The sequence below is a fragment of the Chiloscyllium plagiosum genome, unplaced genomic scaffold (genome assembly GCF_037043375.1).
Source record: "Chiloscyllium plagiosum isolate Xiang-an unplaced genomic scaffold, Cpla_swu_hap1 HiC_scaffold_24, whole genome shotgun sequence".
Lineage (NCBI taxonomy): Eukaryota > Metazoa > Chordata > Chondrichthyes > Orectolobiformes > Hemiscylliidae > Chiloscyllium > Chiloscyllium plagiosum.
Window position 1 is genome coordinate 17721473 of NW_028270162.1, and position 24967 is coordinate 17746439.

The following is a 24967-nucleotide window of genomic DNA, read 5'->3' on the forward strand; positions in this document are numbered from 1 at the left end:
TCATTAATATACAGACTCTGGTTACTGTGGTTTGTGGTCACTTTGCCTGATACGGTCTTCACTACATTTCATTTTTGGTACCCTGTTTAGTTGACATATGCTCAGAGTTGCAAGTTGCAACATTCTGCTCTGTCGATGTCTTGATTCTCTGAGTCTGGCTATTATGAACATTGCATGCTCCAACACAATTTAAGCACTATGGTTGCGAATCACTCTTTCCAACAGTGTCTATTGGTCTCTGCATAGAACTTCAGAGCAGAATGACCCAAACAACCAGCTAGCATAAAGCACATGGGTCAGGATATCACAACGGATTTTGCTAATGAGGTTACTATATATACACACAAGTATTTAACTTAATCCTTGAGCAAATTAGAGGAAATATTAGATTCTTGTGACTATTATCTGACGTACTGGTAAGTGTGTGCATATGGACAGTGATTGGAGCATAATTGAGTTAGACTGGAATGTGCAACAATCAGATTGGTTCAGAGCAATAATACCTGTTGATACTGTTGTGAGCAAAAGTTTTGTTCATCCGTTATTTTTAGGTTTATAAAATTTCAGCATCAACCTTTGATACAGTTTTTCTAATATGTCCCCCATTTATGGTTGGGATTTCAAATGAAGCATTTTCCAATTACTATAATTTTGTAATTTACAATAAACAATATAAACACTCGTGGCTGCCTGCCCACACTCTGGTCATAGATGTTATTCAAGTGGATCAATAGATTACCCGAACTTGAGGAACATTATGAACTGGGAGAGTTTTATTTCATATTCATTGGTATTTACCTGCAGGTGGTGCTATGCTTTCAGAACAGGGTTGTTGCAATACGAGTGATTTTTTTTGTATATTATTTCACTCTGTGCTTTTGATTTTACAGAATATAGATTCTGAAATCAAGCCATTCATATTTTAAAAACTATAGCAGTTTGCACTCTGATTTAATGCCAGTTGTTGATATTTATAATGGTGCAGTTAGATATATAATTATTACAATTGTGCTGGCTGTTTAATTGAGCAAACCAGAGGAGAAACTGTCCAATACCTCTTGCAATACCTCAAATGGAACTTTATTAGGCAGTGAGTAGCGAATGCATGGCACATGTCAGTCTCACTTTCCCCAGGGACTGAACAGATCAGCCAGTAGTCCTTAATTTGAGGTCTTTCCTAAGGTGTTTGTGGAGCCGGGTGAGTAATACCTGGCAACAGCCTAGAGAAATGCTAACGGATTAGTTCTTGACCATGATTCAAGCATCCTCACTGTAGCTTTCAGAGAACAGGATTTCAATGTACTGTAGTTATTAAAAAAAATTGGAAGAGAGAGGGGGGAAAACCTATTACGCAACAAGTTGTCATGATATGTAATGCCCAGCCTGAAAGAATGGTGAAAGCAGACTCTATGCTTGAAGAGGAGAAAAGTACCAGGCTGTAAAAATGACTGGACTTGTGAGCCAAATCGAATAACTTTGTCCAAGAACTGGAATATGTACAATGATTGCAGACCGTTTTTGTACAGTTTGTATGAATGTACATGATTTGCCATGGGGGCCATGGTTCACTGTTAAAATCACACTTACTTGCCGCTCGAGATTAAAATCTTACTGAAGGTATTCACTCAACTTAACGAACCTGCACAATTATTCTGTAATTCTGAAAAATCTACAGTACTGGCTCTGACCTTGTCAGATAGATGGTGGTGTCATTGCAATTCTGATTGTGTATAACTGGTTTAAAAATTAATTCCAAATGGGACTGAGGCCCTTTGATGGCGCAATGTGCAAGTGAGTCATACAGATGAGAAATTCCTGATGTGTGCTGCACTAGCTGGTCCTGGTGAAGATAGTGGTGATAATAATGACATTTTTAATTGCCTCAGGGAACTGGGGTGGGGGAATAGGGATTTTTACTACTGTCTGCTCCGGTAACAATAATTTGCATTTATCTAGCATTTAAAATTCAGTAAAATACCATAAAGTACTGCATGGAAGCATCCTGAAACAAAATTTGATGCCTGACCATATAAGGAGATGTCAGTAATGATGATCAAAGGCTTCGTCAGAGAGGTAAGAATTAAGGTGTGCCATAGAGGAGGAGGAGGAGATATTGAGAGAGAGAGAGAGAGAGAATGCGATGTAAAGAAAGGAATTCCTGAACTGTCAGCAGTCAGTGGTGGAGTGATTAAAATTTGAGATATTGCAAGAGGCTGGAATCAGAGAGGGCAAAGTTCTAGGAGAGTTGTAGGGCTGGAGGAGAGGACTGAGATCAGAAGGGGTGAAGACAGGAGGAATTCAATAACAGGGAAACAAGAACAATGCAATTTAGTCAAAGGAATCCATTGCCTACGAACAGTATAGTGGCACCAAACCAAAATTGGCAAGGCAAATAAAAATGACAGAACTCAGAAGCTTGTTATAACACATATTTTCAATGTAGTGGAGATTACAAGACCAGGTTGTAACATGTACTGGGTGTTTCCTGAAACATTACCCAGCAAAATACCAAAATGATATTGGTCAAATATTTCAGTAACTTCCAATAATGTACTCCATTCGTTTAAATACTTGTTTATTAGCTGTCCATCTCCTTATTTTACAGGTGATTAATCAGGCTGTCGGACTTTAAGTAATGCTATTTGACTTCAATTTGATGCAGGTGTACAAAGGTGCCCCATTGTTTATGTAACCTGCAGGGGCTTGATCTTGGGAAATTGTACTTGGGCTGATGAAAAGGAAGAATTTGAGCACATGTATGATGCAGAAAGTGTAATGAATACTTACTCACTCACTACTTGCTGAATACTGACCAGGACTGAGAACCCTGGCTTCATGTCTCCAACCCTCAACCTAGAGTAGTAACTGGATCACCCTGCCATCCTTCCAATAGAGATCACAAATCCAGTACAGACCTTAAACTGGACCTGATACCATCCTGGTCTGTAAGTGAGGCTTAATCATGTCAGCCTCACTTACTGAGGCTGAGTGAGGCTTAATCATGTCAGCTGATATAGTCCTATTGATATAAACCAAATGATGGTATTCCTCTCCATGTCGTGCATTCTCCTTTTAATATAGGCACTTCGGGTTATAGAGACATTTGGCATGGAAACAGACCATTCAGTCCAACTCATCCATTCCAATCAGGTTTCCTAAACTGAACTAGTTTAATTTGCCAGCATTTGGTCCATATTCTTTGAAACATTTCCTACTGCATACCTGTCCAAATGTCTTTTAAATATTGTAATTGTATAGAGTTATAGAAAAATGTTTTCCTCAACTCAGTGAAGTAATTAAGACAGAAGGCCGTAGCTTTAAGGCTTAATGTTTGGGTAGCAATTTTTCAGGCGAGATATTAGCTTGAAGTCCTGTCTTTCCTCTCAGATAGACACAAAGAATCCCATCCCTTGGTAATATTTCAGGAACTGCAGAGGAGTTCCCCTGGCACCTTGACCACTATCACTAAAATAGATTATAGGAATTTAGGATATAGGAGCAGGAGTAGGCCATTCAACTTTTTGAGGCTGTTTGATCATTTAATAAGATAATGACTGATCTGAACACCCCTTTCCTATTTGCTAGTCCCCTCCACCCCTCCCCATTACCTTTGACTCTCTTGTCTATCAAAAATCTAACTCAGTCTTGAATCAATTCACCCGCCAGTGCAGGAACAATGGGTCAAACGGCATTCTGCTGTGCTGTACCAATCCTGTGACTGTGAAATTCAGTGACCCTGCCTGAGCAAGAGAACTCCACAGACTGAAAGATAAATATTTCTCCTTTTCTCCATTTTAAGGGAGTTCTGTTGTCCTTAAACTGTGTCTTTCAACAGGATTCACATTCCCTGAGTCTACCCTAATAAAACCCCTCAGGATCTTAAATGCTTCAATGATGTAGGTTCTCATTGTTTGAAACACCACTCTGTGTTGACCTAACCTGTTCAACCGTTTTTCATAAGATCAGTGTTTATGGTCTGCTCATTTATCTGACTGTGATTTTCACGGCCTTGCTATACCAATTGGTTGTTGTGTTGTCCCTCATTATCAAGAGCAATGGCTATTAAGCACTTCGAGACTTTGAGAAATTTTTAAAAATATATGTTCCTTTATTCATTTCGAAGCTCAGTGCTGTCTGTTCATTCCTCCTCCATTGTCCTGTCACCTTTCCAACATTTTTTAACCATTACAGAGACTAGGCACATTACTTTGTTTCTCAATTTGGAAAGGGTTTGGTGAGGTTGTGTATAAATAGTGAGGTTGCAGTTTCAGTTCATATTGATGCCCTCCACATGCTGTATAATTTCCTTATAAAAATATCTGCTTTGGGACATGCTGGAGATAATGAAGACTGTGTCACTGTGGCCCTCTGCCACTAGTAGGAAATTGATATAATTAGCACTGACTGTGAGAAACTTAACATGTAAATATGTTTTTCCTTTCATACTACTGCATGACATTGTTTGATTGATTTTTCGTTGAATTGAGGAAAGTCTTCTGTAAATCTTGCTCTGTAGCCTATGTTGTTAACAAGAATCAGAAATTTGAGTATGAGTGGGAGAGAAGAGAAAGTCCAAATCAATATGTGCATTCCACTATCACATATGAGGTGCCACACATTTAGTCCATGATTAGATGCTTTTACATAACTGTAAGTTTATGACATTTTGTGCTAACGCTCTGCATAAAGGCATTTCAGCTTAAAAGAGTACTGTCAGGAGGTGAGAACTTACTTGACTATAAATTAAGTAATATAATGACTTTATGAGAAGAAGTTGGGTTTACACTGTTGAATCTGTTTAAAAAAATGGTTTACAAAAGGCTATGCCACTTTAAACAGTCTTTTAAAATTGCACCTTCTTGAACAGACACTCTCTCAGACTAGGTGTGATTCTGAAGCATCAACAACTGTCTTGTACCTTATTCTCTTGTTTGCAAAAGAAGTAAACATTTTAGCATAAATCACCTTTAAGGATATTGAAGCCCGCCCTTTTCCAGTTCTTAACTGACATTCACACACATACAAGGCATTGAATGGGATTTTCTGTGCTATAAAGACCATATCTTATTATTTTTCTAAGTTTTTGATTGTGGAGTAAATGGAGAAAAACATCTGTTTTAAAATCCAAGGATTACTGCATGTTTTTTTTTTAACAAGCAAGTAACCTGGCACTCATTGTAAGTGCTATTTACACAGATGCTTGTGGAGGTATTGGAAACTTAGTTTGCAGACAAGCTGGAGCCAAGAGGTACGTATGAATCGTTGGCAACTAGCAGCTGATTGGTCTGTAGACTAGTCACCACTTATGAAGTTGTAGAGTCATACAGCACAGAAACAGGCCCTTCGGTCCAACTTGTCCACAACGAACAGGCACCCTAAACTGGTCTAGTCCCATTTTCTTGCATTTGACCCAGATTCCTTTAAGCCTTTCCTATTCATGTGCCTATCCACATGTGTTTTAAATGTTATAATTGTAGGCCTTCTGTCTACCAGTTGTGTTTGCGGTTGGTTCCCAGATTGCTGAACAACTTAGGGGTGTGAATGTTTCGGCAGAAACTATTGAACCTCAGGAAGATAAGGAATGATTTTTTGTTCTGCAGTAAAAAGCATCTCAAGCCTGAAGATAGCCAGTTTATTTCCCTTTTCCAGGTGCTGTAAGCCATGATTTTTAATTAAGACCATAACACATAGGAGCAAAAGTAGGCCATTCAATCCATTGAGTCTGCTCTGCCAAACAAAGAGTTGATGGTTGATTTGATAATCCTTAACCAAACTCTTGTGCATTTTTCCCATAACTGTTGGTTACTGATTGAAAATCTGACTACCTCAGCCTTGAATATTCTTAACGACCCAGCCTTGACAGCCCTCTGTGGTAAAGAATTCCACTGATTCCCGACCCTCTAAGAGAATAAATTCCTCCTCATTTCTAACTTAAAAGTGCAACCTCTTAATTGATAAGTCAGAGAATTTTATACATGTGAATCAGTCACTGTGTGCCCCCTGTAGTCAAATAAGTGTATTTAGAGAAGGGATATCAAGAAGCTGAATTCTAATAAGCAAAAATGATTATCTCAGTAAACCATGTTTGGAGATCATTGAACTATCTTTCTAGTCTTTCCCTCTGCCTATCACATCCATTTTGTTTTGTGTCTGCCTGTATGTGTGTGTGGAGGGGACATTGATCAGAGGTTAGAATTTTAATTAACAGAGTTATGGTCGATGGTTCAGATTTGTTTACCTGCAGCTAAAAGTCTATTTATTTGCAATAAATAGTCATTCTTGGTAATTGCAGAAGTCTGGATTAGAGTGGTGCTGGAAAAGCACAGCAGTTCAGGCAGCATCCGAGGAGCAGGAAAATCGACGTTTCGGGCAAAAGCTCTTCATCAGGAATAGAGGCAGAGTGCCTGCAGGGTGGAGAGAATTCCCGCTCCTCAGATGCTGCCTGAACTGCTGTGCTTTTCCAGCGCCACTCTAATCTAGAATCTTGTTTCCAGCATCTGCAGTCCTTGTTTTTACCTAATTGCAGAAGTCTGGTCCATTCTGTGTACTTGGGTCAGGAAGTCAGGTAAATTGGGGAATCCTGTGTAATTTTAAGAATCTTTAACTTTTGTGATAACTCTGAGAATAGTTAGGCTTGATTTCCAGCATGCTACCCCAGTGAGCTGTGGCAATGCTACATTTACTATCTGATCATTGGAGAAATCTAACTTTATTCACCAAAATATAAGATTAAAGCTGTGCTACTGATGATGTATATTTAGTGACCAAAATGGCTTTTCAAGTCGCACAGTATGTGAACCATGACTGTTCTTGGAAACAAAGCTGCCTGAAAATGTCCAGCTGAGAGGCTTATTCATCGTTCCTCTCTGGAAATGTTTTATTTTGCGCTGGAATCTGTTTCTGAAAGGTTAATACCGTCAATGAACTAAGCATTACACGCTGTGATCACATCACTTACTGCAACCCAAATACCTGCACAGCTGTAATAATGCTAAATCTGACCAACTGGATTTCTTCACAAATACTGTCATATGTCTGAAAAAATATTTTTCATAGTTCTGTGTGGCAATTAATTTTCTTGTACATAAAATGTAATATTCAGTTTTGACCCATTGGTTTTAATCATAGTGGAGATACCATATATTTGACTAATGCCAATAGCAATTCAGTCTGCACTGAATCGCTGAAAAGCATCCCACACCCCCCCACCTCAGCTGCGTAACCCTACATGGGATTTTAACTCACCTAACCTGCACATCATAGGACAATTTTTAGCATGGCTAAAGCACCCAACTGCACATTTTTGGACTGTGGGAGGAAACCAGAGCACCGGGGAAGAAACCCACACAGACAAGAGGGAGATGTGCAAACTCCATATAGTCACCCAAGGATGGAATCAAACCAGGAGTCCCTGGTGCTGTGAGGCAGCAGTGCTAATCACTGAGCTACTGCGTTGCCCCTGGGTAAATAAGAATGGGCAATAATTATCACTTTCTAGCATCACCAATATCCAAACAATTAACTATTTAAAAGTCTGTTCTTCCCTTGTGAAATATTTTGGAACATCTCACCCATTAATTTTGTTTTATGCTTTTGGTGTCACTGCTGCCTAACAATCTTGAGCCAGATTAGTATGGTTTAAAAGTGTGTTATTGATCTGTCAGTCTTGCTATTTGATACAACATTCCTTACTCGGAAATGCCATGTAAGGATCAGACATTTTTGATAAACTTGAGATATACAGGTTGTGAACTGACGTTAGAAATTACAAGATTAATCTAATGGTTTGTCAATTTTTTATTAAAAAATCAAGCATTTTGACTTTCACATAACAAGGTATTAGATTAGATTGCATTACATTACAGTGTGGAAACAGGCCCTTCGGCTCAACAAGTCCACACTGCCCCGCCGAAGCGCAACCCACCCGTAGCCCTACATTTACCCCTTACCTAACACTACGAGCAATTTAGCATGGCCAATTCACCTGACCTGCACATCTTTGGACTGTGGGGGGAAACCGGAGCACCCGGAGGAAACCCACGCAGACACGGGGAGAACGTGCAAACTCCACACAGTCAGTCGCCTGAGGCGGGAATTGAACCCGGGTCTGAGGCACTGTGCCACCGTGCCGCCCACAAACAATTTCATTGAGATTTTGTTTGTCAAGTGCTTCCTTCTTAGAATTATAAAATGTTACAGTACAGAGGATGGACATTCAGCCCATCATGTCTATACTGCCTCTGGAAAGAGCTATCCAGCTAATGCAATTCCCCAGCCCTATCTCCATAACCTTGTATCTGGCTCTCTTTTGAGACCTTGTATGGTGTCTGCCTCCAGCACTCTCCCAGACAGTGTATCCCAAATCCTAACAACCCTCTGAGAAAAGAAGTTTCTCCTCAATATACTCCTGTCTCTCTTGCTGACAATTTTGAAATTGTGATTCCTAGTTACTAGTTTCTTCTCCTGGAAGATCTCCTGTTGTTGGAATATTGCTCCAGAAGGACATCAGCCTGCCTTTGCATCATCTGAGTGATCATTATGAGTGAGCAGTATCATTAAAAAGGCTGTCACAGCTGACCTGAGTTGATATTCACTTACAAGCAGTTCCCTGTGGAGTGTGCTCAGATGTTGGAATATTGGTTAGTTCCCTCTGCCAAATGTAATTCCCAAATTGCTGTCCAATCTGGCATCAACTTAGTACAGATATTGAATTGAAATGTTCTGGTCCATAAGGCTTCAGCTATATTGCATGGTTCTTTTTCTCACCAGCCAAGTGAGTATGATGCTTTTTAAAACATTTTTTCTGCTTCTGCTCTGCAGGTGCTCCATCATTTGAATGTCAGTGGGTATCTGCAACCCTCCATTGCTTCTCCCTCCTGCAAAGTCTCTTTCTAAATCATTCAGGAGAAACAGGACCCATCACAATTATGATGAGCCTGCTCTCATTCTAATCTCCTCACAAATACACTGTTTATCAAAGTGGAGATGGATCACATCCAAAAGGGAGAGTCATTATTGGTTTCCTTTATTAAGTCTCAGAGCATTAAGCCCAAGGGTAGCAACCCTTTGTCTCTTCAACTAATTCTTTACAGAATGGCATTTAAATCTGGGCCTTTCTGTTGGATGATGTATCCTTTGTCAACCGAACCACTTTGTGTGTATCCACTCATGCAATCCATTTTGAAATATAGTGATACAACAATTTCTGTTATCAGGTGCTAACAATGTAATTTAAGTTGCTCTTCAACTCCTCTCGCATCACACATAGCAAACTCTCAGTCTTAGAACTCAAACTGTTCTCTGTTACTGAATTACTAAGCACGATGCCTGTTCAGCGGTTGATGCCATTACGAAACATTCCTTTCTTGAGTGGCTATGTTTACTTATTTGACCTTATTGTTGATATCAATAGTCACTATCTATTATCACAGTGCTGACCATATTGATATTTTTAATAATTTAGTAATTTAATTGTGGATGCCAGTCTTGTGGATTGATTTAGGTGCTAAATCCCAAATTATATTTCTGGAGTCTGAATGGATTTAAAGTACAACCGTTAAAACTGGTACAAGCCTTAAAGCTGGAGGCTCATGCCAGTTCAGATACCACATCTGATAGTTGCCAAGAGTATTGGGGTGTTTAACAGTAATCTTTCAGCAACTTGTTGTGAGTAGGTACTCCCTTGAATTGCAAATTGCCACAAGTCACTGGATAATTTGCATCACTCTGTTAGCCTCATCAGAAACAGGCAGCTCTCCTTCAACATGCCCTATGGGTTTCATGAAAATACTGATTTCTGCATTAGCTATGAGTTAAACCTGTAGAAGAAAGTTAAGGACTGGTGCTTTTTAAGTTAGAGTCCTGCAATGTCAATCAACCTCTCCTTCCCAAGAAGAAAACAATTTAAACTGTGGAGTCTCGTTCTTCATTATCTTTAATGAAATTCTCAAAATGGAAAAACTGAATTGTTTTTCTGACACTTCCCAATTTTATTTTATTTCTTCATCTACGCTTCCCTTTTCTCTGTTTAATTCTTGGTCTGGATTTGATTTGACTCTAGCTGAACCTATTTTCTTCTTTGACTTTTTTGCTTCAGTCTTAATCCTTAAATTTAATGAGTAAAAGAGACAGAATATTTGTCCTGTCATTTACCAAGGACCCTGATGTAGCCTTCCTGAAGAAGGGCTTATGCCCGAAACATCAATTCTCCTGCTCCTTGGTTGCTGCCTGACCTGCTGCGCTTTTCCAGCAACACATTTTTCAGCTCTGATCTCCAGCATCTGCAGTCCTTACTTTCTCCTCCCTGATGTAGTTGTTGTCCTTGCCATGCTGTTAACAACTCTCACTTCCAGAAGGTTGCTTTGTAAACATTTGTGAGGTGAAGATTGAGGGCAAAGACCAGCTCACAGACCACATTGCAGCAAAGTCTAGGTGATTGTTTTCTGATTGTACTGTCCAATCCATCAATGCTAGTTGACGTTCATTTGAACTATGAAATTCAATTTGACCCCACACAATGATGTTCCAAAACCTCAACTGTTTTGCTGTCAATAAATCCTCCTCTGCTTCTTGGCCTATAACTTTAGGACTGTACACTCTCAAAAAAAAAAGCAAACCAACTTCTTAAGTAGCTCTCCTGCTTTGTCCAGATGATACATGCCTGATGGTATTGAGTGGTATATCATGTTTCAGATGTGATATCCTGGTGTGTAAATGTGTGCTCTGGTTGTGTTTTGGTGCCCAGTTGTTTGAAGTAGTCACTTTAGACTTGGAAAGATGTGAGTTCTTTGTCTGTACATAGGTGCTGTGCCTGCCTGGACAGAACACTGCTTAGACCATCAATGTGTTACCCAAAAACTGATACTCCAGTGCTGCCATGAATGTGCTCACACTAGATCACATACAGTTAGTTCCTGGCTGTTTACAACAACATAATAACTGTAGATATAATAGATCTCATCCTGTCTCATAGTGGTTAGGTAAGTTTTGTGTACTTAGTTCTGGGAGAGAGTGATCAGCCTGGATTACCAGTCCCTTTTTCTGCTCAGTGCCATGAGAAAGGTTTGTATAGTTGTTAGGTGAGGTCAGAATTAAGCTTATTTGTAATGGTCTTCACTCAAATAGTTAGAATTTCTGACTCTGCCATGCCTCAGCCAGAATCAAGAATTCATCTCACAAAGTGCTGCAAATACTTAATTCAACTGGCAAGATCTGTTGAGTGAGAAACACAGTCAATGTTCTAGGTCAATGGCCCTTCAAGATTGATCTCCCAGGGGCTATTGCACATACAGCGCTCCAAAGAGAGGCAAGTTTGCACTATCACACAGCACACTGATCCTCTAAATGTCCTTTAACATATATCCTGTTGTCCAGCAATTGGCTGAAAAGGCTTTTTAAAACAAGAAACAAGGCAGAAAAAAACCCCACACACTCTCCGCCCCTTCACAAAGACAATGATGTTTTTGTTGGTGGATTATGATTGTTGAAAGGGTTTGCCAATGACAGCAAGTTCATGTTTTAATTGGCTCCCTGGAAGAGGTGGCTTTTCAGTCAGACAGAAGAATGTACAGAATGGGCAGTCTGCTGGAATTTATTGTGTATCTGAACATTGGAAAGTTGAATCTATAAGAAGCACAAGTTTGAGGTTTAGTTTATGTTCAATGTTCAAAGTGATTCGTGGACAGAACATAAGTAGGGGATACAGTGTTCACTTTAGACTTTCAGATGTAGGTACAGGGACTTAAAGAAATGTTTTGCATGGGTCTTGCTGGTGTTCTTGTTCTGTTATTTTAATTTTTTTCTGCCCACTACAGTTCAAGATGAAATTATGTAAGGCAGTATCCCTTGTTTTACTCGGCCATTCAGCCCCATGTGCCCCACTTACCATTTAGATCAACTAGGTAAAAACAAGGACTGCAGATGCTGGAAACCAGAGTCTAGATTAGAGTGGTGCTGGAAAAGCACAGCAGGTCAGGCAGCATCCGAGGAGCAGGAAAATCGACGTTTCAGGCAAAAGCTATTCATCAGGAATAAGATACCTGATGAAGGGCTGTTGCCCAAAACGTTGATTTTCCTGCTCCTCGGATGCTTCCTGACCTGCTGTGCTTTTCCAGCACCACTTTAATCTAGATTCTGGTTTCCAGCATCTGCAGTCCTTGTTTTTACCTAGTTGATCTAAATGGTAAGTGGGGCACATGGGGCTGAATGGCCGAGTAAAACAAGGGACACTGCCTTACATAATTTCATTTAGATCAGTCTGTATTTTAACAGCATCTCCCTCACTTGGTTTTGAAACCTTAACAACTTTGTCTAACAAAAACATCAGTCTCAGTGTTGAAGTTTCAAATAGCCCTACCTCCATAGATTTTTGGGAAGACAATGGCAGATTTCCTGGATGTTGTGTGAGAGATATGCTTTGTATCACCTCTGAGCAGCTAAGCTCCAAAATTAAGCTTATGGCCCCATTCCGGATTCCCCTACTAAAGGGAGCAGGAGCTGAGTCCACACAACCTACCCTAATAACTTAACCCCTTTTAGTTCTGGTGTAAAGCCACTCTGCTCCCCACTTAAGATTAAAAAACTATTCCTTTCCTTCCTGAGGAATAGTACGTGAAACTGAATGATGTAATCCAGGTGCAATTTAATAGGAGCTGACTTTTGAAAGGTTTGTGAATAAGACCATCAATCCAAGAACCCTGGAACCAGAAATGATGTCCAACTGAGCTGATCAAATCCCTCTCAATGTAACTGGCAGGCAGCGTAATTGTAATAAATTTGCAAGCTGTGGCAAAATGTTACATGATCAAACCTGCAGGAATACAACCTGGCAACCAGCCTGTCAGCATTATCTATCCTTCACTTGTAGGTCTAGGTAATGGCAGTACTCGAGGACACCTATGGAATCATCCCTTGGTAATACTGGGCTATTCCGCGGGAGGAAGATTTGGTGGGGGGAGGGAAACGCAGAAGTTGCAAAAAATGGCAGTGGCATCACCTGGTCTCATCTATATATTTTGATTATTGAACGGTGACCACCAGTCCATCATCCCATGGTAAAATTAATTCGCTGCAGAAATGGAGTCGTCACTCTAGCTGAGGTGGGCCTGCAGAAAACGTGGCTATTTTTGATCAGTGCACAACTAGCGAATGTGGCCAGGGCAGTAGGTTCATACAGCGCACCGGGAGCAGTAACAGTTATTCAATTTTGATTGGTGGCTTGGCTGCTTGTTAGTTCGTATTTCACTATCACCACCTTGTAAGTTCCCCTCCAAGCCAAGCACCAATCTAACTTGAAACTGTTCGCAAATACACACAGAATGCTGGAGAAACTCAGCAGCTCTGGTTGCATCCATGGAGAGAGAAAATCAGTGATAACGTTACAAGTCTGGTGTGACTCTCTTTCAGAACACTTAAAGCTGGGTCAAAATCCTGCAGTGTCCCTTCCCCGCTGTACTGTGGAATTCCTTGCACCCTCATGGACTCGGGTTTTATCGCCCACCTTCTCAAGAGCAATTAGGGAACAGCTACTTCGCTGGCAAATCTGATACAGTACTCAATGAAAGAACAATGACAAAATTCATTGGGCACCTTTTATTTTATTTATAAAGCACACTTTGTGTTTGATGGTAATGGGGGTGGCAGGGTGTTCTGGAGGGGGGCGGTGGGCAGCACCCTTCCGGGCATAGACAACTGGGAGGGATGCAGCACCTCCTTATTTGGACACCCGGAAGCTGATGAGAAGGAAGTCCGCGATTGGTTCCCCGGGGCTGTCAATCGGAGGGAGGGCGGGGCTCGAGTCGGCGCAGGCGCGCTCAGTCAAGGCGTTGCTTCCGGTGGCGGTGAGTGAGGACAGGGAGCGCTCGAAGCCGGTTACAGAGTGAGCAACGTACTGGGGACTGAAAAAAAAATAAACTCAAGACTCGAGGTAAGTAAGAGCGACAACTGGGAGGAGAGAGTTAAAATTATACCCCCCCTCTGGCCTGGTGGAGGGAGGAGCTGGTGATAGTTATGATTGTCTGGGTCTGTCGTTGGCGCCTGGTAGTTGGCATAGTTACTGAGGGGACCAGGAGAGCGATGCAGAGACAATGAATGAGTGGCATCCAGGGGCTGCTCAGCTGAGGCTTCCCTTCAGTTATCCATCTTGGGCATGTTGCAGCCTTCCTGCTGTTTGCAGCGTGTGTTTGTTTTGGCGAGGATGGGTGGATGAATGATCAAGACGTTTCTGAGTGGTTGTGCACGTTGATAGGGAATAATGCTAGCAGTTTGGCGTGGCCGGTCGAGTTGTGTTCGGCACCAGGGCGTGCAGTGATTAAAACACGAATTTAAGACTTCTTCCTGTTGAAGATTGAGGCGGCAGCACTTTTACAAGATCTGCATTCACAGCTATCTAAGTTTGGTGTTAATATGCAGTTTGGATATTTCTTTTAACGAATTGTGACTTGATGTCGAGAAGCACAGGTTTTCTCTGGCAAACATAACTTTGTGCAAGTCGTCTTTAACGAAATGTTTGTTTTTATTTTGATAAGTTATGGATATTCGGTGCTAATGCCCAAGTTCACTTTTTGTGTGTTTTGTATCATTGATCTATGGCTTTGGGGAATGGCCAAACATAGTCATAGTTTGCTTGTGTTGTCAGGGGGTGATTGCTAATCTTTTATACGGTAAAACCTGGTTAACCTAAATCTATACATTAAGTATAATTGAAAGGAACAAATCTGGAGGATGGTGATGAGTAGCTGTTCTTCGCCCTAAGTTGAAACATCGGAACAGTTTAAGTAACTGCAGTGGTGTGCTTCTTAACTTGCAAGATTCTGATTGTAGTTGGTCATCATTCCTATTGTGAAATTGGCAACCAATATGTTTGAGTTTCTAAGAGGGCAAATAACATTATATAAATGGTCTGTTGTGCTGTGTTTCAACTTCTGTGGTTTTCAAGCCTCTTTGTGCTAAATGCTGAGATCAACAGATCAGACCAATTTATCTCCAAAATACTGTAAAATAAATATAGGATTGTTTAGTGTTCAGGATGTATGATAGCTGGTCTGATTTTATTTCTCTCCATCAGTTTTCCTGATAATTTGAGTAAGTGATATTTTGGCTGGCTAAATTGCTAATAAGAAATTCCAAAAGGGCTTATATTCTTTAGAGTTCAAAGCACTTTACAGGAATTAAGGCTGTAATAAATAGAAGGTGATGGGATAGAGTGAGTTTTTCAGGAGCCCAGATGATACCGCAAACATCTTGAGATATGCCTTTGCAGAAATCATCTGAAGGAGGTGGGGGGTGATGGTTTGGTGGTATTATCACTGGGCTCTTGCTCCAGAGACCCAGGTAATGTTCTTGGTACCTGGGTTTGAATCCTGCAATGGCAGATGGTGGAATTTGAATTCAATAAAAATCTGGAGTTAGGAGTCTAATGATGACCATGAATCGACTTATCAGGAAAAGTCCACCTGATTCACTAATACCCTTTAGGGAAGGAAACTGACATCCTTACCTGGTCTAGCTAACATGTGATGCCAGACCCACAGCGATGTTGACTCTTAACTGCCCTCTGGGCAATTAGGGGTGGGCAATAAGTGCTAGCCTAGCGAGCAATTCCCACATCCCCTTGATGAATTTTTAAAAAGTGAGATTGTAGTCTTGTTTAAAAGTTTTATTAGATTACATGGTATGTATACATTAAAGTGATTTGATTTTTAAAAAAATACTCTATTTAAATACTATGAAATCCAATTGATGTGAATTTTTCTCATTAATAAAGCTATTTTCATTTGCTGTAGGTTAGAGGGGGTTGAGGAAAAAAAATTGGTTTAGAATTACTGAGCTTCAGCAAAAGCTGAATTAATATTATATGGTCAATAATATTAATATTATTGGTGCTTCAGTGGTCTTGTTTTAAACCTCTTCCTTGGACCTCTTGCAGTGTCTACAGTGTAGGGTCCTGACTGTCCCATTTTATTTGCCAAATTTCTTCTGCATTTCAAACCCAGTCACCACTGTTGATTTGAAAATTCTTGCCTTCATTTTCAGTCCTTTATGTCCTTCCTTTCTGGACTTAAGAAATTCTGTCTAACCTTGCAACCCAACAGTACGGTTATGCTGTTTGTCTTGTCTACTTTGCCACTAATAAACCAAATGATGTAGAGCTCATAACATTGTGCTGCTCGCTGCATCTGCATTCTCTCCTGAAACCTACTGCTTTACCTAGCTGTGCCACAAATTGCTTGTAAATCTGTTTGTACTTTCAGCTACCCGCTTTCTTTGTATATGTCCCACTTCCTTCTCTCTCTTGGAAAGCTCTTTGGGACACTTCATTTGATTTGAAGGTGCCCTTTTAACTGTTTATTTACCTGACAATCTTTTTCAGAAAAGAAACTCAACTTAACTAAAGCCTCAAATATAAAATACTCAGTTAAGTAGCTTTAAGTTAGAAAATAGAAATGAATATTTTTCGTTGTTTCCCTTTCTAAAATTGTACATTATTCAGCAATTGCCAAATGAGTGTACTATTCTGAGCTGCTAAGAATGTCCAGTGTTTCCATTAGCCCCCCTTTCTTCACTAAGCAGCAGCTCAACTGAAAAGCCTAAAGAACTCTGCAGTCACGTTGACATGGACAAAACTGCTGCATATTAGCATAAGAATTGTCTTTTTCTGTTGTCCTTTTAAAAGTGGCTTTAATTTACCAGTTAAATCACTGACTCATAGGACAGAATGAGCTTCATTGTTAGACTGCAGAAATGACTAAGTATTTTAATTTAATAAAGCATTACAACTATCCTTATTCACTGCAGCGAAGGATAAATTATAACTGATTCCTGAGTTTTGATTTGTGTTTCTTGCTGTAGTCTGTGCAGTGTGATTTAAATTTAGTTTTGAACTACGTGGAATAGCAATTACATGGTTGCTTTCTTTAATTCCCAATATTCATTTTTTTTAAATTAAAGCATTCTAATATTTGCAGTCCTTGCATTTTTGAGGGGGTAGTGGCTTCGAAGCAGTGCTGCTCAATGTATAACCAGTTTGATGTTGTCTTTGATTGTAGCTTTAACATGTGGTTTCCTAAGCTGTTAAGGAAGTTATGTCAGGAAAAAGTGGAGTTCAAAAGCATAACTAAAATTCCCACAGTTGCATATTTTTTTGCTGTACAGTCAAAAACTGCTTACTTTCTATAATAGGGTGAAATTCCATAACCTCAGAAAGCTGACGTAATTTTAGATATAACTTTGTTTTACTTGGTGAATTGAATTTCGAGTCAATTGGGGAAATGTGATTGAGGATGGACAGACAGTCCATCTTTCTTGAAAGCTTGCAATGACATGGCAAATTTCCTTATTTCAGAATGACCTGAGAACTTTACAAGTATTGAAATAATACTTTTGCCATATAACATGTAAAATGTGTGACATTGCCATTGTCCTAGCAGATCATACAGTTGCTCTCTCATTGAAGAGAGTTGAATCTCGGTCACCACACCACAGGCAAGGGGTGAAGTTGGTGTGGGAATTGAAGTGTTTCTAGCATCACTCTGCGTTGCAAACCAACTGTCCATCCAGCTGAGCTGACTGGGTATCATTTATTGCCTATCCTTAATTGTTCTTGTGATGGTGGTGTTAAGCTGCTGTTCTTGATCTATTGTTGTCCATTCTCGGCTCTGTAAGCCCAACGTGCTTTCACTGAGCTAAGAGCAACTTCAGCGATGGAGTTTTGAGGGGCTTTGTCAAACAAGAAATACACTTTTCACTGCAAATTAAAGTAGGAAACATCCCAGACCACTTCACAGGAGTAATATTGAACATAATCTAATCTAAATCATATAGTGATGTTAGGACAGATGACCCAAAACATGGTTGGAGTAAATTTGAATGACTGTCTTAAAATAGGTGAGTGTTTTAGGGAGGGAATTCCAGAGCTTAGCCAGCTGAAGGCTCAATTGCCAGTGCTGGCATGGGATTTGAGTATGTCTGAAGGCACTGCTGACTTTGACCTAAAGGAATTCAGTTCTAAAAGGCATACAATTTTAGTAGAAACTGAAAACTGCAGCAAACTGATGATTAGGAGAGAGCTAAAGGGAAAAATTTAAAATTAACAAAGTGCTGAAAATACTCTGGGCAGGTGGTATAAGGGAAAGGTGGATTTTAATATTTTCAATCAATTCCCAATTCATCAAACCTGGATGAGTTTGAGATTTAACAGTTTCTAAGTGGAACAGTATGTAGGAGGCTGAGATCAGAATGGGGTGGAGACAGGATTAAAATGGCAAGCAACTGGAAGCTCAGGCTCACACTTGCTGATTGGAAGGACATCTTCAGAAAAGCAGTCATAGAGATGTACAGCGTGGAAACAAACCCTTCGGTCCAACTCATCCGTGCTGACCAGATAGCCGAACCTAATCTAGTCTCATTTGGCCCATATCTCTCTCAACCCTTCCTATTCATATACCCATCCAGATGCCTTTTAAATGCTGTAATTGTACCAGTCTTCACCACTTCCTCTGGCAGCTCATTCCATACATGCACTCTCTCTGCATGAAAAAGTTGTCCCTTAGGGACCTTTTGTATCTTTCCCTTCTCACCCTAAACCTCTAGTTTTGGACTCTTCACCACTGCAGGGAAAATACCTTGTCTATTTATCCTATCCATGCCCCTCATGATTTCATAATCCTCTATAAGGTCAACCCTCAGCTTCCTACGCTCCAGGGAAAACAGCCTCAGCCTTTCCTTATAGCTGAAATCCTCCAACTCTTTTCTGAACCCTTCCAAGTTTCATAGCATGTTCCTGATAGGAAGGAGACCAGAATTGCACGCAATATTCCAAATGTGGCCTAACAATGTCCTGTATCGCCACAATGTGACCTCCCAACTCCTATACACCCGAGCAACTTTTTTTTTGTTGTACTGGATCATTAATACCATGAGTATCTTACCTCAGGCTGGCTGGAGAAGGGAATGTGCATTTTCTTTAACTGAAGTATTTTGTTTTCAGTGAACATTCAAAGCACTGCCAAAATGAGAGATTAAAAATTTTGGCACTGATCCCACCCATTTCTTTTCCAAGGCTTAAAATATGGACATTTGGCATAACTTGTATTCTGCATTTGCACTGAGTGATTTGCCTTGCCTTCAGCAAGTCTAGATTTGCTTTGGAGCTCAGTCTTTCGGAGATACTCAAAACGGGGAAAAACCTATTGAAGTGACAAGATTAGGCCTTTGTTCTGAGTTTGAATGTTTACAGGCCCTTACTGCAACTGCAGTTACTAGTTGTGCTGCAGCTGACACAATGAAACTGGTGTCTGTAGCTACTACCTTGTTTCTCTAATTCAGTTTGTAGGTTGCCGAAGCACTTTGGGCGAGAATCATGCTTGAAGTGGTTTTGTTTGGGGGGGGATTGGTTGGGGGATAACATGACTTGAAAGCATTTTCTTCAGTATTGCTGCTGGTGACTTAATTGCTTTCAGGGTAAGTGATTCAGTGATATAAACACGTGGTGCAACTGCTTCTTTGGGAGCTTTGTAGCACATGGGCAGAGAATGCATTATCCAATACAAAATTGACATTCAGCCTCTCCCATTGCTCATAAATACTTCACTCTTCTCATTTGCTCTTCTCATTCTTATTGTTTTTTATTTTAATTTAAAATTTTTAAATTATATTTGGTGTAAAAGAAATATAAAAGTATAAGATTAGGGACACAAGTGGGTCACTGGACCCTGACAGCCCCCTCTGCCATTCCGTAAAATCATATTGACCTATTTATGTTTTGAATTCCACATTACCATCTCCTCGAAACAACCTTCTATTTCCTTGGTTAAGACCTACCTCAGTCTTAACTTTCCAATGCCCTGCATTCACTGCCTTCTGTGAGGAGAAAGTGAGGTCTGCAAATGCTGGAGATCAGAGCTGAAAATGTGTTGCTGGAAAAGCGCAGCAGGTCAGGCAGCATCCAGGGAACAGGAGAATCGACGTTTCGGGCATAAGCCCTTCTTTCCTGAAGAAGGGCTTATGCCCGAAACGTCGATTCTCCTGTTCCCTTGATGCTGCCTGACCTGCTGCGCTTTTCCAGCAACACATTTTCAGCTCTTCACTGCCTTCTGTGGCAACTTAGAGTTCCAAAGTGTTTCAGTCCTCAAATTCTCTTCATCTCAGTCCTAAAAGTGTGATCCATAATTATAAAACAGTTGTAAGAAGAAATTGCATTTCTGCATCCACCTTATCAAGATCATTCAGGATTTTATATGCTTCAATTAGGGCACCCCTTTCTCTTACCTCCAGTGGAAACAATTCAAGTTTGTCTAACCTTTTCTAATAAGACAACCCATTCACTTCAGGTATAAATCTAATAACCCCCATGGAACGGCCTTCAATACGTATGCGTCATTCCTTAAATAAGAAGTCCAACATCTGAGCAGTTGCTTTAAAATGAGCAACTGATGGAAAGGATGAAAATTTTAAGTGGTGGTTGAAGTGGTTTCAAATGAAAGTGAAGTCAGTGGTTTTCACGGGGAGAAGTCTAGATGGTGGGAGGATAGTAACTGGTATATCATGGAGGAGTGATAAACAGCAATCCTGAGTCCAAAGAGTGATTGGTGGAGGTACCAGTGTAGTGTGATGGTCTTTTTTTTAAAAAAAATCTTAAAAAGAATCAATTGTTTAAAAACATTAGGCCAAGAAGCAGGAAAACCAGCTAAAATTTGGGAATTGGGCCAGCTAGTGCAACTTATTAAAGGTGGACAAACATGTTCAGTATACTGGATATCATAGGCTCATCTCAGTGGTAGTGTTTGTGGCAGGCAGTTTTAGGTTCAGGTTCAGGTTCAAGATTTGACCTCTAAATGCAGGCTTCATTAAGTCGTCATTGGACAAGCATATGGAATAGTGTAGGTTAGATGGGCTTCAGATTGTTATGACAAGTCAGCGCAACATCGAGGGCCGAAGGGCCTGAACTATGCTGTAATGTTCTACGCTACTGCTTGAGTGGATTACTGAGATGTGATACTTCACATCGTTCAGATTAAACCAAGGCCCCACCTATCCTCTGGGGTGTCTTAAAGGTCCGACATTATTATTTGAAGTAGTGTAGGGTGTCGCATGGGAGCAGGGAGCGGGTGTGGGGGCAGGGGGGGGGTTGCACGGGAGCGGGTGTGGGGGCAGGGGCGCGTTGCATGGGAGCGGGGTGGGGGCAGGGGGATTTTGCACGGGAGTGGGTGTGGGGGCAGGGGCGTGTTGCATGGGAGCGGGGTGGGGGCAGGGGCGTGTTGGGGGGGCAGGGGGATTTTGCACGGGAGTGGGTGTGGGGGCAGGGGCGTGTTGCGGGGGGCAGGGGTGTGTTGGGCAGGGGCACGGGCGTGTTGCGCGGTGGCGGGGACACGGGCGTGTTGCGCGGTGGCGGGGACACGGGCGTGTTGCGCGGTGGCGGGGACACGAGCGTGTTGCGCGGTGGCAGGAGTGTGTTGTGTGGGGGCGGGGACAGGAGCAGGTGTGTGTTGGGTGGGGCAGGGGCATGTTGCGAGAGGGCGGGAGCTTGTTGCGCGGGGGGTGGGGGCAGGAGCGTGTTGCGGGAGTGGGGGCAGAGGTGTGGTTGCAGGGGAGTGGGTGTGGGGGCAGGGGCGTGTTGCACGGGAGCGGGGTGGGGGCAGGGGCGTGTTGGGGGGGCAGGGGGATTTTGCACGGGAGTGGGTGTGGGGGCAGGGGCGTGTTGCGGGGGGCAGGGGTGCGTTGGGCAGGGGCACGGGCGTGTTGCGCGGTGGCGGGGACACGGGCGTGTTGCGCGGTGGCGGGGACACGGGCGTGTTGCGCGGTGGCGGGGACACGGGCGTGTTGCGCGGTGGCGGGGACACGGGCGTGTTGCGCGGTGGCGGGGACACGGGCGTGTTGCGCGGTGGCGGGGACACGGGCGTGTTGCGCGGTGGCGGGGACACGGGCGTGTTGCGCGGTGGCGGGGACACGAGCGTGTTGCGCGGTGGCAGGAGTGTGTTGTGTGGGGGCGGGGACAGGAGCAGGTGTGTGTTGGGTGGGGCAGGGGCATGTTGCGAGAGGGCGGGAGCTTGTTGCGCGGGGGTGGGGGCAGGAGCATGTTGCATGGGGGCGTGTTGCGGGGGTGGGGGCAGGAGCGTGTTGCGGGAGTGGGGGCAGAGGTGTGGTTGCAGGGGAGTGGGGGTGGCGGCAGGGGCGTGTTGCACGGGGGTCATGTTGCACGGAAGCGGGGCGGGGGAGCGTGTTGCACGGGGCAGTGGCGTGTTGCACGGGAACAGGGAGCGGGGCTGTGTTGCACGGGGGCATGCGCTGCTGCTCGTCTCCTGAATGGGGAGCAGACTTTAAAAGCTCTGAGGCCCAGAGGAGAAGCATTTGATCGATTAACTGAATAATTGATTATCCGAACAAAATAGTGCCTGCCCATCAAGTTCAGGTAATTGAGGTTCCCCTGTACATGGAATAAATGCAGAATGGATGTTCCTGATGACCACAGTCTCCAGAATAAGTAGTCACTTTAAAGATATGTAGTAAACCATTTTGGACTGAAATGAGTGTGATCAACTTAAAACGAAATCTCTAAAAGAGACATCTGGGTAATGTAGACTTAACATTCATTGTGCTACTTCTTACCCTTTTATGTGTTTGGATGTTTGTGTTATAAATACACCCAATTTTATATAGACCTATTAGCTTGCTCCTGTCAGACTTTGATCAGCTACACACCCTTTAACATTTTATGCTAGTTGTAGGTGTAAAAGGCTGCTGGTTTAGTTTGGTGTAACAATGTGAAGACTCGTAGCCATGATATCCAAAAGCAATAAACAAAGATACCTGTCCAATAGATCAGGCCATACACAATGGGCAGGGAGTTCTTCTCAAATCCTTATTTAGCCAGTAGCAGGTAACTCAGGTTCACTGGCTGCCTACCCTATTGTTTTTCATGGCACAACACCGGTATTGAGTGTCTCCCCCAGTTTGCCCTAGCTAGCTCTTCCAACTTCGCTTTCTATTTTGCTTATGGTTTTTCCTGAAACAATGATATACATCTGTTATTGCATGCCACAGTTATGGTAGTTTTAACTTTTACCAGGGAGTCTGATTAGGGTGTGTTCAGTTTTTTTCGCTTTATGGTGGAGGTTGATTGCAGAAGGCAGGAGGACAGTTTTGTTTTTCCAGAGTCCTCATTTTATTTCAGTGCAACGAGCCGGTGTTTTTCCACAGTCCCCGCCCTAGTGAAGTCGCAGTCATTAAGCTTGTGAATTAGTTGAGGTTAGTAGTTGCTCACTAAGGAAGTATTGAGTCAACTGGAATAGTGTGATGGCTAATTAACTTGAGAGAAATAAAATCTTATGTTCTTAAAGATGCTAATGTGTTGATATCTTTCCTTGAGTAGTGACCACCATATATATCCTCTTTTATGTGATATTGAATTATAGTGGGCTTTTTACCACATGGTGAAGAGATCTCAGTTGTATATGGTTCTGTTCTCTGCCTTTGTTTTCATTTTGGACATTGGCAAAATGATTTTTGAGAGAATTAGATTAGATTAGATTACTTAGTGTGGAAACAGGTCCTTCGGCCCAACAAGTCCACACTGACCCTCCGAAGAGTAACCCGCCCAGACCCATTCCCCTATATTTACCCCTTCACCTAACACTACGGGCAATTTAGCATGGCCAGTTCACCTAACCTGCACATTTTTGGACTGTGGGAGGAAACCGGAGCACCCGGAGGAAACCCACACAGATACGGGGAGAATGTGCAAACTCCACACAGACAGTTGCCTGAGGCGGGAATTGAACCCAGGTCTCTGGTGCTGTGAGGCAGCAGTGCTAACCACTGTGCCACCCATAAATTCTAGAGGGGCATTGGGTAGCAATTGACAATAGAAAAACTTGACTTTTTTCAATACTCCACTGGTAATGATGAGGGGTTAGCACGGAGTCTGAACTGCTAACCAGCTGCATATCAAATCTGAGACATTTCCTCGTGACTTTGGTGTTATGTTGTCTTGTTGAAGTTTTCATAATTGCAATTGAAGTGAATCATCCTGCTAGAAAAGTGGACTTTGTTGCAGTTGACTCACCAGCACAGTCAGGAAGTAGTAAATAAATTATCCATTAGTTTCTGACTGCATCCTGTACTGAATTTGGCTGTTGGAAAGTTCTTCAGACTTGGGCAAATTTGCATGCTTGTGCACTAATGTCATTTGGTTTGATATAACACCTCCATTGCAGATTTCAGGCCCAGAAATAGGGACCACATGCGCCACAAGAGCCCTCCCAAAGCTATTGTTTGCTTTGTGTTGTGCGCTGATGCGCTAATTTAAAGGTTTTGTATCTTCCGCACGTTGGGATCCCAGCTCACTAGCAGGTGGTTTTCAGCAGGGTATGCTGTGCTTCTATTTTTCTCACTTTATCATTTCGCCCTCCCTGCCCCATGTGAATTATTGATGAACCTGAATATCTTTTATAATAAAAGACATCCAGTTCAATTCATTAGAAATTCCACTCCTTAACCTTCTCATACTGCAAAGTGCTTGTTTGACACTTGTCTATCATTTGCGTTATACCATTCTGTTTTCATCAAAAGTTGTAAACCCCATAACCTGTCAATTGCTAAGATGCTCCACATCTGTCACCATCTGCTGCTGACCCTGTTTCTTGACTTTGCCAGAATAGCTTTGGTATTTCCGTTAATGTGGTGCAACAAGCTCTGACGTGTTCACCAAACATTGTCTTTATGGAGCTTAGGGAGTTGACACATTGATTTTGCATGCTAGTGGAAATTGACCACACACCTGAAGGATAGTATGAAGACAAGCGATCAATTGAATGCTAAGGATAAGCTGTTGTGTGCTTCTGAGATGACCTTATACATGTGGAGGAAATGGCATTACAGGAGATAGACTGACCAAGTGAACATCAATGCTGACAAGTAACAAATGCAGTGTGTGGGGAGGAAAAATGGGCAGTGCACATTTCATGAAATGTGT

At 42.1% G+C, this 24967-nt stretch overlaps 1 protein-coding gene across 3 annotated transcripts in view; it reads left to right on the plus strand.

Annotated features, from left to right (window-relative positions):
• The window catches only part of LOC122562573 (coronin-1C), a 177839-nt gene that overhangs the window by 8719 nt on the left and 144153 nt on the right, over positions 1-24967 (plus strand). Inside the window, exon 1 of one of the 3 annotated variants that reach the window (XM_043715529.2) lies at positions 13793-13924. The exons of the other annotated variants lie outside the window; for them this stretch is intronic. The gene's annotated coding sequence lies outside the window, so the exon portion shown is untranslated. Of the gene's footprint in view, positions 1-13792; positions 13925-24967 lie in introns of those variants that run through there. 3 annotated transcript variants of the gene reach the window in all.